General features: G+C 45.4%; 1 long non-coding RNA gene across 1 annotated transcript; it reads right to left on the reverse strand.

The window, feature by feature from the left end:
- Positions 1 to 119: 119 nt before the first annotated feature.
- On the reverse strand, positions 120 to 12037 carry LOC142560606 (uncharacterized). Its single transcript, XR_012823400.1, has 3 exons — positions 11847 to 12037; positions 10444 to 10788; positions 120 to 521 (listed from the first exon to the last, which is right to left on the reverse strand). It is a non-coding gene; the product is annotated as an uncharacterized LOC142560606 (long non-coding RNA).
- Between the last annotated feature and the right edge of the window lie 3658 nt (positions 12038 to 15695).

Consider the following 15695-nt stretch of genomic DNA (forward strand, 5'->3'; position numbering starts at 1 on the left):
GGGGTTAAACCAAGATTGTACTCCTGGTCTTCCCTCTGCCTTTATCACGTTGACAACGAGCTAAGCCCCGGTTATATTGTTGCTCCATTTCGATTCCCCTCCCCTCATCCAGCCCCCAAGCCCCTCCTTAGAATAGCCGGCATCTGCTCCTGCCAACCCATACGAGTCTACTCACGACACGTGACAGGCTAGTCTTGGTGCACGGCGTTACACGTCATCACTGTCGTCTCCTGGCCTTACGGCCAGCGCTGTTTCCAGGATTATGTTTCTTTTTGTGTGCGCGTAACCACGCCTTTGCCAGAATTGTGGGCTATTGGGCCAATGGCCACGTCATCGTGACAATAAATGTGGTCGCTTTGACGCAGATTCAAGACCTGACGATCGAGAAGGACCGCTCCAGCCTGGGTCATCGGTGTGCGGCGGACCACGCAGCAAGTTGCTCCTGCTCGAGGGGCTGTCGTTCGAAGTCCGTGGTGGGGTCATCCTCGCCACTTCCGGCAAGCACGCTGTTCTGCAAATGTCTGCAATTGGAAAGTGAAAACATTTGAGAGAGGTGGCAACTGCTTCCTACAAAAATAAATACTTCTCACGTGTTTTCCTTAGTTTTCGAGAAGTTTTACGCTGTTCGCTAGGCGGTCGGCGCTACGGACCGCGGGAAGACGAAATTCACCGTCCCCGGTTCCTAGCGCCGACCACAGCACCTGATCTACGGCACACTTCGTATAAGCTAGCCAACTGCACGCAATGTCTAAACCTTCGAACGCCACAAAGTTTTCGCGCTAAAGCACGTACCCGTTGGGCAACAAATGCGCAGCGCAACGCACGTGCTCCTCTCCCACCGCGGCCCTCTCCGGCCTCCGACGCGCTTCTCTTTGCAACTAACGTCCGTGGTGCTGTGGGCCAATGCGCGAGCTCTCTCCCGTCCTCGACCTCCGGTGCTCGCATGCTGCTATCTTAACCCCCAGTGAGCTACAACACTCCTCTCGAGCGACACTGCAAGCAAGGAATTTTCGCTGGGCAAGCGAAACGGATAAGAAGAATCTGCAGCGAAGATGACGATTATATCCACCACTTAAATTACCTTAAAACAACGCTAGCAGACCGAAAGTGTCCTCAAGTGCTTCTCGATAGAGCTTATGATGTCGCGTCAGGATTGGAGAGACAGTCGGAATTAGCTAAGAAACAGCCTACACTAGAACCACACCGATCGCCAGCCTTCATAACAAGATATTCTAATGCCCTCCCAATCATAAACATCCTACTAAAGTAACACCATTATTATCAAGTAATGAGCGTCTGAGAAAAGCGATGATGTACCAAGGGTTACCTAGCGCCCCAACAGGAATTTCAAAGACAGGTTAGTGTGCGCAACAGTCAGAAAAGATTATTCCCCGTTATTAAAACATGTCGCCCAAGGTGGAAAACCTATAAGCACCTTCAAGGTGACATTAAAACTAAAAGCACTGCAAATAGTCACACACAGGAAGTCAAAACTGCCTTTACTTGTACTAGTTCGGAAGTGTTTCATATCCTCGAATGTTCCTTCTGCAAGTTTTTATATTTTCTACGAGCACTGGTTTTTGCCGCTCCTTCTCTATTTCATCTCTTTCACAGACGGCATAGCCCACGGCCACCAGCGAAGCAGGTAATAGAGGGTTGCTGCACACACTGTTGACAGGCCGACTGAAACACGGCCGTGTCACCGGCATTGTGCACAGCAGTCCTTTATTCTTAATTCTACACCCTCGCCATTAACACACTTTCGCTCGTTCCCGCACCCACCCGAATAATGCCCTCTCCCCTTTAGAAGAACCTTACCTATATATACTGTGCAGAGGAAAGCATATGTCGCCTTGCAAAAGACAAGTCGACTTGTGGAAACGTTGGCTCCTGCTTCCACCTTGTTCTCGTTGTGTTCATCGTCTTGATTTTTATCGCCCGCCTTCCTGCTGAGACAGGCAAGCTATTCGTGAGGTGAATGTACAGAGAAGCATTAAAGATGAGAGATTTCATCTAGTTTGTGGTTACTAATAGGGCGGTAATCAGTGCAAGCTTTGTGTACCGTACTGCAGTCTACTGTACCGAGAAAGGAGCTCTAACACACACCTATTGTTGCTAGGGCGAACGATTACAGTACAGATAATCAAGTATTTTAGATAGATCTCTCTAAAGCCCCCGCAGGACAACTCTTGCAAGAAAATTTATGCCATTTCATGCCCACCATGATGAAAACGAAACAGTTCTGAATTTGTGAATGGCACACTGCATTGTGAAGGCAGTCAAAGTTTTTGTCCAAACCACAAGTCCAAGCAGCGCTTTATGTGAACTCTGACACAAGAATGAGTGCTCCTTAGGTGCTCCGATTGCAAGGCACACATGAAGCTAGCTTAACAAAACATTTCATGTGCTGTCCAGCAACTCGATAGTGTAAACATGAAGGCCGAAATTTTGACATGGGCTATAACTAATTTATATATGAATCTTCCCTTAAAGACCACACACAGAGTTCAACCAAAAATACCTGATTGGAACGCCTGTTAAGGGCAATGGCATTGAATCTAATTGCCCTGTAGCCAGTTTTCGAGCATATCCAGAGTGTACGCCTTCGAGCCTGAAGGGAAACATTTACAAATGCAAGTGAACTTGGAAACAGAGCAATACGCCGGAATTGTTTCCGAATTGTTCACGCTTGGATTGACGGTGATGATACCTACAAATTTGCATATGAAGTTCACTGCAAGACGTTGCGAACTTCAAGATAGGACCGAAAATGGCCAGCTCTAAAAAGAAAAGTCAACTCCCTAGCTTCCTAATGTGATATTTAAAGCAGGGGTGTGTTATAAGAACTAACTTTTAATCCGACTGCGGCTCTTCATCAGCACAGGGTGCTACTTAACACAGAGCTCTTGTTTGTACTTCTTTCATACCGCAGCTTGCCCAAAATGAACAAAAGTAAACTGTATCTTGACGTGCAGGTAATGTGAGCGAAGAAGACACAGTCCCATTATACCCTATGGAAGTACTGTGTACAGATTACAACAAATACTTAATTTTTCCAGACTGGTTGCATGGAAATTGGAGGTTAACAAACAACTTCGACAAGAAGTCAAGGAGCATGCAAAGCGATGGAACGGAGTAATTTTTGCGTAACGTTAAGACACAGGAAGAGAGCGGTGTGAATCACAAATCAAAATAGGATAGACTAGTAGACAAAAATAGACAAGTGTCTAAATCGCTGCGCAACGTGGAGACTTTTCCCATCAGAGCAGCTACTATACTTTTTTGATGGCTTATGTTGTGGTTACGGTAATCTCCACTGAGCGAGTGGCCACCTGCTTACTGCGGTATCTTGCCGTTGCGTGTGCGGCAGATGGCCGAAGTTGAGGGGGGCTTAGTGGAATGAAGGTTTATTTACATTCTTTACAGGAATAGAACAAAGCAAAATAATAGGAAGCCGTTTTTACGGCTACCAGAAACTCGGACGCTGTGGCTAGCGGCAAGAACGTCTTTTCCCGACGGTTCTCTCGCTTATAATCTTCCAGTACGTCCGGGGGGGGGGGGGAGGGCGTCATTTTCACCCAGTCGTCGATTCCGCACAGGTGTCGTCAGGCTCATCAAATCATAGGGCCCGTGCAAGTGCCGTCATGTTCAGCAAATGGAGACACACCATGGGCAAGTCTCTTCTCCGATGGCTGCATCCATCCGCAGTTGCCTCTCCGCCTAGTAGGCGTTCATCTGAAAGGGGTGGATCTTCCTTGAACGACCTCCCAGTGCTGCAGGAGTCAACGACCTCGAACCATTCCGGCTTCTTGTTGGTATTTCGGGAAACACGGGGAGACAAAAGCTCCACGCGGGGGCTCACGGCGTCGGGATAGCCAACCTGTGTGGCGGGTCCGGTAGCATGGTCCATCGACGCGCACCTGCGCACCACAATTGGAATGCAACGGCGAGTGGTTGCGTTCGGAGAACTTGACCGGTGCTAATTAATGTCCGTGTCCAACGCTACACATATCGCATCCTAATTAATAGCTTCGCAGCGTGCTACCAGATTCTTCAATCTTTTCGGACGGAAAAACATTGTGTGTGCATGTGTGTCAGAGAGAGAGAGGGAAGAAAGCAATGGTATGACGATCACGACACAAAGTCATGCATCAAAAAGGCATTGAAGGGCGACAAAAAATACGGAGGTCATGGTGAAAACAATAACATGATTACTGCGTTAATGTCACGAAGACGGCCACCACAGAAAGATGAGATGGTTGCAATTGTGATGACTGCGACGAAGCTTGTGTAGGACATGAACGTGACTGATGACATAACCACTATAAGGGTCTGACAATGACAACAAAATGACGATGAGATATGGAAACGGCGACGAGGACAGCGTGGAGACAAGGACACGAAGATGACACCAATAAGCATGCCGAGGTCGACAACTATTAGATTACAAGACGAAGATGATATGACGGATACATGATAGGGATTGTCATGTCTGCGGCATGACTACTTAAGTGCTGTGGCAAGTAAGTATTGTGCAGTAACCATCTACAATGATTGCGAATGTAAGCATGTAGGACAAAATAACCAATGAAAGAAAATCCACAGCAGATGCCACAGTAAATGGTACATCGCCCTCGGTGGCCGTCCAAGCAAAGCTCTCTCAAGATTGAAATTTCCCCGGATATGTCCAGAATACATGTGACTACAAATGCGTCCTACTTCTTTGTGCACACACCTGTCATCAGCATTGTTCTCTAGACAAGCAACACACGTCGCCTTCGTCCTCGCCACATCATTACTAAGACAGCTCAGACTGTGCATCCATCAGATTGGATGTTTGCATTTCAGAATAGCTTCTGAACGGTGTGTAGCACAAATAAAAAATTATACGCGGCTAAGGTGGTGGGTAAACAGTGCATGAATTTACTCGTTGCGTAGTGTGAAATCAAAGAATTGTGCGCGCCCCCGTTGGTTGCATTTACCGAAAGGTTCGGTCAAAATAGATTATAGCATGTGCGTTGGATCAGCAATATTCTCCACTCATGCTGCCCTGAGAGAAACGAGCAAAAAACAAGGTGAAGCATGAATAATAGTGAACTGGCCTGCAGTATTCTTTGAATACTCTGTCAGTGAAGCTTGAATTGCCTTTTCGGAATAAAGAACGAACTTTCAACTACACATCAATTCGAGAACATGCTGCACTTTACAGCTCTAGTACATTTGCCTAACCAGACATAGGCCTACATTACGAGCCCGAAAAAGAATGCCGTTACAACAAAAAGCAGCGGATGCCTGTTCGCGTGGATGCTAGACGAAAAGTTGATTCAGCGTTAATTGATTAACATGAGTCGCGATGACTTTGCTCACGTCGTCTGCTAGGAAGCGGAACTTGGCCAGGCAGTCTGCCCACTCGTTGTCCGAACCAAGAGCAATGGGGAGTGCCTACAATAACCGAGCAGCCAGCATTGACACAGTCACTACTTAGTCTTCAAAGAATTGGGTCAGCTGCATAGGGACGTTATTGGCTAATGTGTACTACTTTGATTTCATGTGTGACTTCCTTAACGCCTGCCACTGCCATTTTGCTGCCAGCAAGGCCAAATTTACATGATCTTCCTAGACATTGAAAAAGCGTTTGATGTCATGTCCCATCCCAAACTTCTGACAAAACTCAAACCTATGCTGAAAAATGATACCTTAATTTCATGGATCGAGGCCTACCACTCGTATCGAAATCAAACCGTCTCTATCGACAGCGTATGCTCCGATCCACGACCGGTGAAGTCGGGAATACATCAAGGTTCAGTGCTTGGGCCACTGTTCTTTTTAATATTCACAGATGACATGCCCCTTGATATTCCGGTTACTATTAAGTTATTTGCAGACGACTACCTCCTTTATCAGGAAATACGCAGTCCATGCGACCAGGCTCTCTTAAACACAGCTTTAATCAAAATATCTACTTGCTGTGAAGTCTGGCAAATGAAGGTGAACGAAAAGAAGACGGTGGCTATGAGCGTGACGCGTGAACAGTGGCCCTTAAAATGCGATTATTTTATTAATGGCCAAAAACTATCTTTCGTTGATACAAGTACTTGGGCGTCATACTTGGCGCTAATTTTAGGTGGAACGAGCATGTCGCCTACATCGAAAAGAAAGCTATGCAGAAAATGGGATTTTTAAGAAGGTCTCTGCGCAAATCTACCCCAAAATTAAAACTAATTGCGTACAAAAGTTACATCCGTCCAATCCTCGAGTACTCTTCCGTGCTTTGGGATCCGCGTAGCCAAGAAAACATTAAAAAGCTTGAAGTGATTCACAGGCAAGCAATTAGATTTGTTTACAATCGCTACAGTTCGTTTACGTCCCCCACCACACTACTAAATAATGCTAACCTGGATACATTGCAGACAAGACAACATTATCGTTTGAAATACGTGTTTTTTTTACTTTATCATGACAAGCTGGGCATAAACAAGGATACGTACGTAGAATCCGTTACTGGCGATCCGCGCGATCCGAACGCCCAAAGAAACTGGGGGAGTATTCTTGCAAGACCCGAGCTTTTAAACATTCTTTTTTTCCGCGCACCGTTACTGAATGGGATGCTCTTTCTGCTGATACGTTATTTTTATTTTATGTATTTATTTATTTATACATACTTCAGCCTCGGTGAGGCTATTGCAGGAGTGGGTAGTGAAAGAAAAAGGAAAGCGAGAAAACGAGATACAGGCACAAAAAATATGAATATCAAGTATATGTAATTGCTTTCAAAAATTCTTGCATAGGTAAAGAGCGGATGCTTCCAGGCAGTGAATTGCAGAGTTCAATGGCCAGTAGAAAGAAGCTGTGCTTGAACATCTCCGTTCGGCAAAAGAAAGGGATAAGGTTGAGATTATGAGAACTCCTAGTGATAGAAGGTGGACTAAATTTCAAATAATCATGTAGTGTGTCAAGGCCCTCAGAATGAATCAGCGTGTGTAAAAATTTCATGCATTCTAAGCGGTGGCGAGATGAAAGAACTGTAAGCCCTGTAGCTGTATAATGGGAAGAAGGGGAAAAATCTCGGCTATAGTTGCGAAAAATGAAGCGCACTGATTTCTTTTGGACTGATTCTAACTTTTTAATATCGGATTTCTTATGAGGATTCCATATGATGCAGCCATAATCAAGAATGGGGCGGATAAGTCTTTTATACGTCATCAGTTTGGTATCCTGTGGAGCCTTACGCAATGAACGATGGAGGTAACCGAGACGTCTGAAAGCTTTGTTACATATGATGTCAATGTGTTTCGACCATGACATGTCATGGGAGAAATGAAGACCAAGGTATTTAAATTCGGTGAGTCTAAGTCTTGACCATGGAAAGTGTACGTGAAAAGTGATGGAGATGGGCCTCTGGAGAAGGACATGGAAACAGTTTTAGAGAAATTAATGTTCATTCGCCATTCCTTGCACCACCTACAAAATTTTGCAAAGGAGTCATTAAGTAAATCATGATCCATTGGTGTGTTAATACTATGATAGAGGACGCAATCATCAGCGTAAAGACGAATACTAACGGACACGCAATGCGGCAAGTCATTAATATATAATAAGAAAAGAAGCGGGCTTAAAACGGAACCTTGTGGGACGCCGGATGAAACACTGACAGGAGAGGAAATAGAGCCGTTAAATTGCACAGACTGAGAACGCTGGGTTAGGAAGCTATGTATCCAACCACCCAGAGATGGGTTATTTAGAATGGAGTTAAGCTTGTAGAAGAGTTTTGGGTGTGGAACGGTGTCGAAAGCTTTGGATAAGTCAACAAAAATGCCGTCAATCTGTCCGCCTAAATCTAATGACTGACAAATATCATGCGTGAATTCGATTAGTTGGGTAGTGGTGCTATATCCGCGACGGAAACCATGTTGTTAATTGGATAGGATATTGTGGCTTTCAAGAAATTCCGTGACGTGTTTAAAAATTATATGTTCGAGTAACTTGCATGAGTGGGCAGTTAATGAGATGGGTCTGTAGTTCTGCAGAAGTTGAGCGTTACCGGATTTGTATATCGGTATGAGCGTAGCAAGCTTCCAGGATGGGGGAACAGTGGAGGCGGATAATGATTTACGGAAGATAACGGAGAGGTATCTGCTTGTCCAAAGGGAGTAGCGAACGAGGAAAGAATTTGGTATGTGATCTGGGCCGCAGCTCTTTTTAGTATCTAAATGGAGGATCATGTTCAGAACACCTGAGCTAGAGACGACGATGTCTTCAATAGGAGGGTATGAGTCACAGCTAAAAGGTAGAAGTGAAGAGTTATCCTGTGTGAACACGGAATGAAAATAGGTGTTAAAAGCGGAAGCAATCGTGAGTGAATCTGAAACTGCCACGTCCTTAACAACTACACTGTTAGTTGTGCTGTTACTTGGCATTATCGATTTCCAGAACATACGAGGGTTTGTGTTCATTAATTTTGGCAAAGTAACAGCATAGTAGAAATCCTTGGCAGATGTTCTGGCGCAGTTCATTTTTGGCATCATTGAACTCTGCAATTTTGTCAGGATTACCATTTCTTTTAGATTTGCGCAATCGCGAAACACGACGCGATAAATGCAGCAGTCCTGTTGTCATCCACGGTGAATTAATATTTTTCTTTTTGTTTTCAGGGGAACAAATTGGTTAATACATCTTTCAACAATATTCTCAAAAAACCCTACGGCAACATTGACATCATTGTTCAAAGATAATTCATGAAAGTTCTCAAACGATCCGCTAAGTGTGTCGGTAATTGCAGCATCATCGGCGCGGCTAAAATCACGAAAAGTGCAGTACTCAATCCGCGGTTTGAGAATACAGCAAACCGAGAACAGAACGGCTTTGTGGTCAGAAATCCCGTCAGTAACGCAGCACTGGAAGCCACCCTCGAAAAGACTTGAGCCAAGAAAAACTAAATCTAGGACAGCCGTTTCCCTGGTGTTCTCGTGGACAATTTGTTTAAGACCGAGTGGCAGGGAAAGGCGCAATAATTTTCTTGAGAGTGACACGTCGCAGCCGGTAATGGTGAGAGGGCCAGTGAATGCCTGGTGTATTAAAATCTCCCATAAGTATTATATTTGCTGATTTCAAATCATGCGGAACGTTGCTAAGGGAAGCGAACTGATCACCACAAGAGCCAGGAGGCCGGTAAAACACTCCAATTAGCGTGGATGACCTTTCCAAATGAATCTTGCACAAAGGCAATTCAATTTCACATGGGGTTTCAAGGACTGAAAACTTCAGGTGGGACTGTATATAGAGGGCAACACCGCCGCCTCTACCATTCGGTCTGTCAACTCTTACCAACGTGTATCCACTTAACGCAACTTCAGAGTCGAATATGCCATCATGTAGCCATGTTTCAGTAATGCCTATAATATGGGGGGAATGAGCAGTTACTAGAGAGATGAAGTCGGAAAATGTATTGAGAAGGCTTCTTGCGTTAATATTTAATACACGGAGGCCATTGGTTTTGCGACGAAGGAGTCAAGGCGGAGAGGCAGGTGCGACGCTATTTAGTGCTGTATTACGATGTACTTTCTCTAATGTATTAGAAGCGCTGTTCCAGTTATAGCGAACTTTATCAATAAATATATGGTCAAACCGTATGCAGACCGTGCACCCATTGTTCCTAAAACTCTCAGACGCTTCCCAAAGTTTCTTGCGGATATTCAGGACACGTAGTGAAAAATCTTCCGAAATACGGTAATTGGTTTCCTTTAGCTTGTGACCACTTTTTAATACCGAAACTTTCTCCCGATAGTCGGGAAGTTTCATAATCACGGGTCGCGGACGGTCACGTGAACGCTTTCCAAGACGATGGCATCTTTCTCATTGAGGACAGCTCACTTTAAGTTTATCCTCAAACCATTTCGCAATGTCTGAGGACAGGCGTTCATTATCTTCATCGGAGGATTCTGGCAGACCATGTAAGATTAAATTGTTCTTTCGAGCACGGCTTTCTAATTCATAATTTTTAGTTGAAAGGTTGTGAATTTCGTTTGTTAGACGTGCCAGTTCACTGTTAAGGCTGCCGCTTGGGACTGCAGGCTTATGTGACGAGGACTCCAGAGCGGCCAGACGCGATTCGATAGTCTCAAAACGTGTATTAACAGATTGTTGAAAGTTTTTAATTTCGGCGATATCCTCAGCTCATCTTTTCTGTCCGTTCAAAAGCTCAGCGAGCATTTCAGACACCGATGGTTGATCGTCAAAACCTTGCGAAAGGCTCGGATTTTTTTGGGAGCGAGGACCAGGATTGCTTTCAACGTCACCACTCTGTAACAATCTACTAATACAAACAGCGAGCTGCGAGTACAAAGAAATATAAGCAAAGCATCTGCGAGAATGGTGTGGGCAAGGGAGCAGCAGTAAGAACCGCACATCAGAGCGAATGCAGCGGGCATTCTGAAAGTAACATACCTGCGTAAGAAATAGGCAGCGGGTAAGCATGATGCTCGTACTGCTGCCACCTTGCCCACTGAAGAAGGAAGGATCCGGCTGGGAATTTATAGGCATGATCGTTGACGTCATGGGTCTGGGCTTGAATGTGAATGGACGGTTCAGTGTGCCAGCTATGCCAGGGCTCCGGGCACGTGTGGTGGCGGTCAGATCAAGAGAGTCATCCGGAAGGGAGATAGGACAGTTCGTACAGCTGCCAGCGGAATCACCCAGGGATCTTGATGATGGCGGCGAGTGCACGAGAGCTGTGACGTCAGGAGAGATGACCGCAGCACATTCGAGGTGGCAACAAGCGAGGAAGGCGATCTGCGTAAGAAATAGGCAGCGGGTAAGCATGATGCTCGTACTGCTGCCACCTTGCCCACTCTGTTAAATTGTGTTGAGTCGTTCATGGCGAAACTGCGGCAACAATCCACTTGACCTTACACCATCGTACAAGCCCCCCCCCCCTTCCCCTATCTGGCCTCGTTCAACGCACGCGCACTACGCTACAATTTATGTTTTCTAGTACTTTTTCAGTGTGCTAAAAATATTTGCTTGGCATCATGTGTATCTTTCGGCGTTCGCAAGGCATAATGTTTCACAAGTTTATCTTGGTCTTATTATGGTATGTTCACTCGTTGCAGATATGTTTGTCAAGAGATGTCTGTTGCCGTCATTCTGCCCTTGAATTGTATAATTTCTAGTATTCGAGTTTGTAGCGTTTGTTTCTTGTATCTGTACATAAATCACGTTCTCCCTCGTGACGGCATTGGACTTGCTGTGGCAACTTTTTCCTTTGCGCTTCTAGATTTGTTTCTCTCTGTTTTCAAATCTGTTTTTGTGTTATAACCCACTCCTGCCTAAGGCCCCATATGAGAGGTCAGCAGTACTCCTGAAATAAATAAATAAATAAACAAATACATGCATAAATAAATAAATAAACAAATACATGCATAAATAAATAAATAAATAAATAAATAAATATACAGGTGGCACGGCCTAGTCAGCCAAATGTTTGCCTTTAGCCGTGCCCCCTAAGACAATCTGTGTATTGTCTTACATAAATCAATAAAGAAAGAGAGAACGAAAGAAACAAAGAAAGTAAGAAGGAAAGCAAGTCACGAAAGAAAATGAGCACTCTTCCCAACCACCTAATTCATCGCCAATAGCAAAATTACAGCCAGCGCGAAAGCGGCCCGCGATTTCGATTCAGGTCACATCTCGTGTTATAGCGGTGAAGGCAGTCTGTAAACACAAAAAAAAATTGACGAAATCAAGCAACACGAAAAGAACGAAGTTAGCCCAGACATTGATTCTGCATACGTTAACCAGTCACTCTATCAACTTGCCTTTTCGATAAAAAGAAAACTCAGAACTTTTACCTCCTCTGATTCCGTAACGCATGCGCGATTTTCTGATCAGCAGCCGAAGAAACAAGAAGAGCTGGCCACCAAGTCCACAGGGCGAGCATCAGGACACCAGGCTTATAGCATAGCTGGACACCAGGTCAGGAGACAGGGCATCGAGATACCAGGTTGCAAGGTGCCCATCACACAAGGAGGGGGTGAGTGGGGGCTGCACTGAGACACCAGGATTCAAGAAAAGCTAACCACAAAATCCGCAGGGCAAACATTGCCATTGCAGGCCACTAAAACAGATCGCGGTGGCGGTGGCGGTGCACAGTGCAGCGGTGGCGTAGAGGTAGAACACCCGCCTCGCGTGCAAGAGGTCCGTGGTTCGAATCCCGGTGCCGGCAATTTTCCACCGGATTTAAAAAAAAAATCCGCGTGTTGATAAAATTGCACAAACAGGCCTGGAGTGTGGCCTGATCCCGGTGACGAGAACCGGTAACGCACTCCCTCACCAGAGCAGGATTTGCCACCCTGGTGCAGTACATGGCGACAACCTCCTATGAACACAACAATCAAACCCCGGCCCTCAGTCCCCAGCAGCTGCGAAGCAACTGACCACGGCGGCGGTCAGACCTGCGACGCAGCAGAGGGTGCTAAGAATCACTGGCTCCGGACAGGCCGCCATTGGAATATGAACCTGGCAACGTTTAACGCTAGAACGTTATCTAGTGAGGCGAGTCTAGCAGTGCTATTGGAGGAATTAGAGGGCAGTAAATGGGATATAATAGGGCTCAGTGAAGTTAGGAGGCCAAAAGAAGCATATACAGTGCTAAATAGCGGGCACGTCCTGTGCTACCGGGGCTTAGCGGAGAGAAGAGAACTAGGAGTCGGATTCCTGGTTAATAAGAATATAGCTGGTAACATACAGGAATTCTATAGCATTAACGAGAGGGTGGCAGGTCTTGTTGTGAAACTTAATAAGAGGTACAAAATGAAGATTGTACAGGTCTACGCCCCTACATCCAGTCATGATGACCAGGAAGTCGAAAGCTTCTATGAAGACGTGGAATCGGCGATGGGCAGAGTGAAAACTACATACACTATACTAATGGGCGACTTTAATGCCAAGGTAGGCAAGAAGCAGGCTGGAGACAAGGCAGTGGGTGAATATGGCATAGGCACTAGGAATAGCAGGGGAGAGTTATTAGTAGAGTTTGCGGAACAGAATAATATGAGGATAATGAATACCTTCTTCCGCAAGCGGGATAGTCGAAAGTGGACGTGGAGGAGCCCGAACGGCGAGACTAGAAATGAAATAGACTTCATACTCTGCGCTAACCCTGGCATCATACAAGATGTGGACGTGCTCGGCAAGGTGCGCTGCAGTGACCACAGGATGGTAAGAACTCGAATTAGCCTAGACCTGTGGAGGGAACGGATGAAACTGGTACATAAGAAGCCGATCAATGAGTTAGCGGTAAGAGGGAAAATATAGGAATTCCAGATCAAGCTACAGAACAGGTATTCAGCTTTAACTCAGGAAGAGAACCTTAGTGTTGAAGCAATAAACGACAATCTTGTGGGCATCATTAAGGAGTGTGCAATGGAAGTCGGTGGTAACTCCGTTAGTCAGGACACCAGCAAACTATCGTAGGAGACGAAAGATCTGATCAAGAAACGCCAATGTATGAAAGCATCTAACCCTACAGCTAGAATAGAACTTGCAGAACTTTCGAAGTTAATCAACAAGCGTAAGACAGCTGACATAAGGAAGTATAATATGGATAGAATTGAACATGCTCTCAGGAACGGAGGAAGCCTAAAAACAGTGAAGAAGAAACTAGGAATTGGCAAGAATCAGATGTATGCGTTAAGAGACAAAGCCGGCAATATCATTACTAATATGGATGAGATAGTTCAAGTGGCTGAGGAGTTCTATAGAGATTTATACAGTACCAGTGGCATCCACGACGATAATGGAAGAGAAAATAGTCTAGAGGAATTCGAAATCCCGAAGGTAACGCCGGAAGAAGTAAAGAAAGCCTTAGGAGATATGCAAAGGGGGAAGGCAGCTGGGGAGGATCAGGTAACAGCAGATTTGTTGAAGGATGGTGGACAGATTGTTCTAGAGAAACTGGCCACCCTGTATACGCAATGCCTCATGACCTCGAGCGTACCGGAATCTTGGAAGAACGCTAACATAATCCTAATCCATAAGAAAGGGGACGCCAAAGACTTGAAAAATTATAGACCGATCAGCTTACTGTCCGTTGCCTACAAAGTATTTACTAAGGTAATTGCAAATAGAATCAGGAACACCTTAGACTTCTGTCAACCAAAGGACCAGGCAGGATTCCGTAAAGGCTACTCAACAATAGACCATATTCACACTATCAATCAAGTGATAGAGAAATGTGCAGAATATAAGCAACCCTTATATATAGCTTTCATTGATTACGAGAAAGCGTTTGATTCAGTCGAAACCTCAGCAGTCATGGAGGCATTACGGAATCAGGGTGTAGATGAGCCATATGTAAAAATACTGGAAGATATCTATAGCGGCTCCACAGCCACCGTAGTCCTCCATAAAGCAAGCAACAAGATCCCAATAAAGAAAGGCGTCAGGCAGGGAGATACGATATCTCCAATGCTATTCACAGCGTGCTTACAGGAGGTATTCAGAGACCTGGATTGGGAAGAATTGGGGATAAAATTTAATGGAGAATACCTTAGTAACTTGCGATTCGCTGATGATATTGCCTTGCTTAGTAACTCAGGGGACCAATTGCAATACATGCTCACTGACCTGGAGAGGCAAAGCAGATGAGTGGGTCTAAAAATTAATCTGCAGAAAACTAAAGTCATGCTTAACAGTCTCGGGAGTGAACAGCAATTTACAATAGGCAGCGAGGCACTGGAAGTCGTAAGGGAATACATCTACTTAGGGCAGGTAGTGACGGCGGATCCGGATCATGAGACGGAAATAATCCGAAGAATAAGAATGGGCTGGGGTGCGTTTGGCAGGCATTCCCAAATCATGAACAGCAGGTTGCCATTATCCCTCAAGAGAAAAGTATATAATAGCTGTGTCTTACCAGTACTCACCTACGGGGCGGAAACCTGGAGGCTTACTAAAAGGGTTCTACTCAAATTGAGGACGACACAACGAGGTATGGAAAGAAGAATGATAGGTGTAACGTTAAGGGATAAGAAAAGAGCAGATTGAGTGAGGGAACAAACGCGAGTTAATGACATCTTAGTTGAAATCAAGAAAAAGAAATGGGCATGGGCAGGACATGTAATGAGGAGGGAAGATAACCGATGGTCATTAAGGGTTACGGACTGGATTCCAAGGGAAGGGAAGCGTAGCAGGGGGCGGCAGAAAGTTAGGTGGGCGGATGAGATTAAGAAGTTTGCAGGGACGACATGGCCACAATTAGTACATGACCGGGGTTGTTGGAGAAGTATGGGAGAGGCCTTTGCCCTGCAGTGGGCGTAACCAGGCTGATGATGATGATGAAAACAGATCGCTAGAAGGCCCGTCGGGTCAGGCAGCATGGCAACGGGCCGCTAGAATAGCCCAGTGACCCTAGTTGGCGTGAAAGGAGTTCACCGCAATGCGGAACACAGAAAGTTGGCGTCAAGAACATTTAATCAAGGGGCGTACGTACTCAATGGCACATGAACTTTAATTATTGGCTTTTACGTGCTTCATTATGAAATGATTATGAGGCACACCGCAGGGTGGTACTAGGGAATAATTGACTATTTGAGTTTCTTCAGCCGTCAGGTAATGCGCGATACATGGGCATTTATGCACTTGGACCCCATTGAAATGCGACCACCACGGCAGGGAACTGATCACGCGCCTTTGGGCGC

The sequence above is a fragment of the Dermacentor variabilis genome, chromosome 10, assembly GCF_050947875.1.
Source record: "Dermacentor variabilis isolate Ectoservices chromosome 10, ASM5094787v1, whole genome shotgun sequence".
NCBI lineage: Eukaryota > Metazoa > Arthropoda > Arachnida > Ixodida > Ixodidae > Dermacentor > Dermacentor variabilis.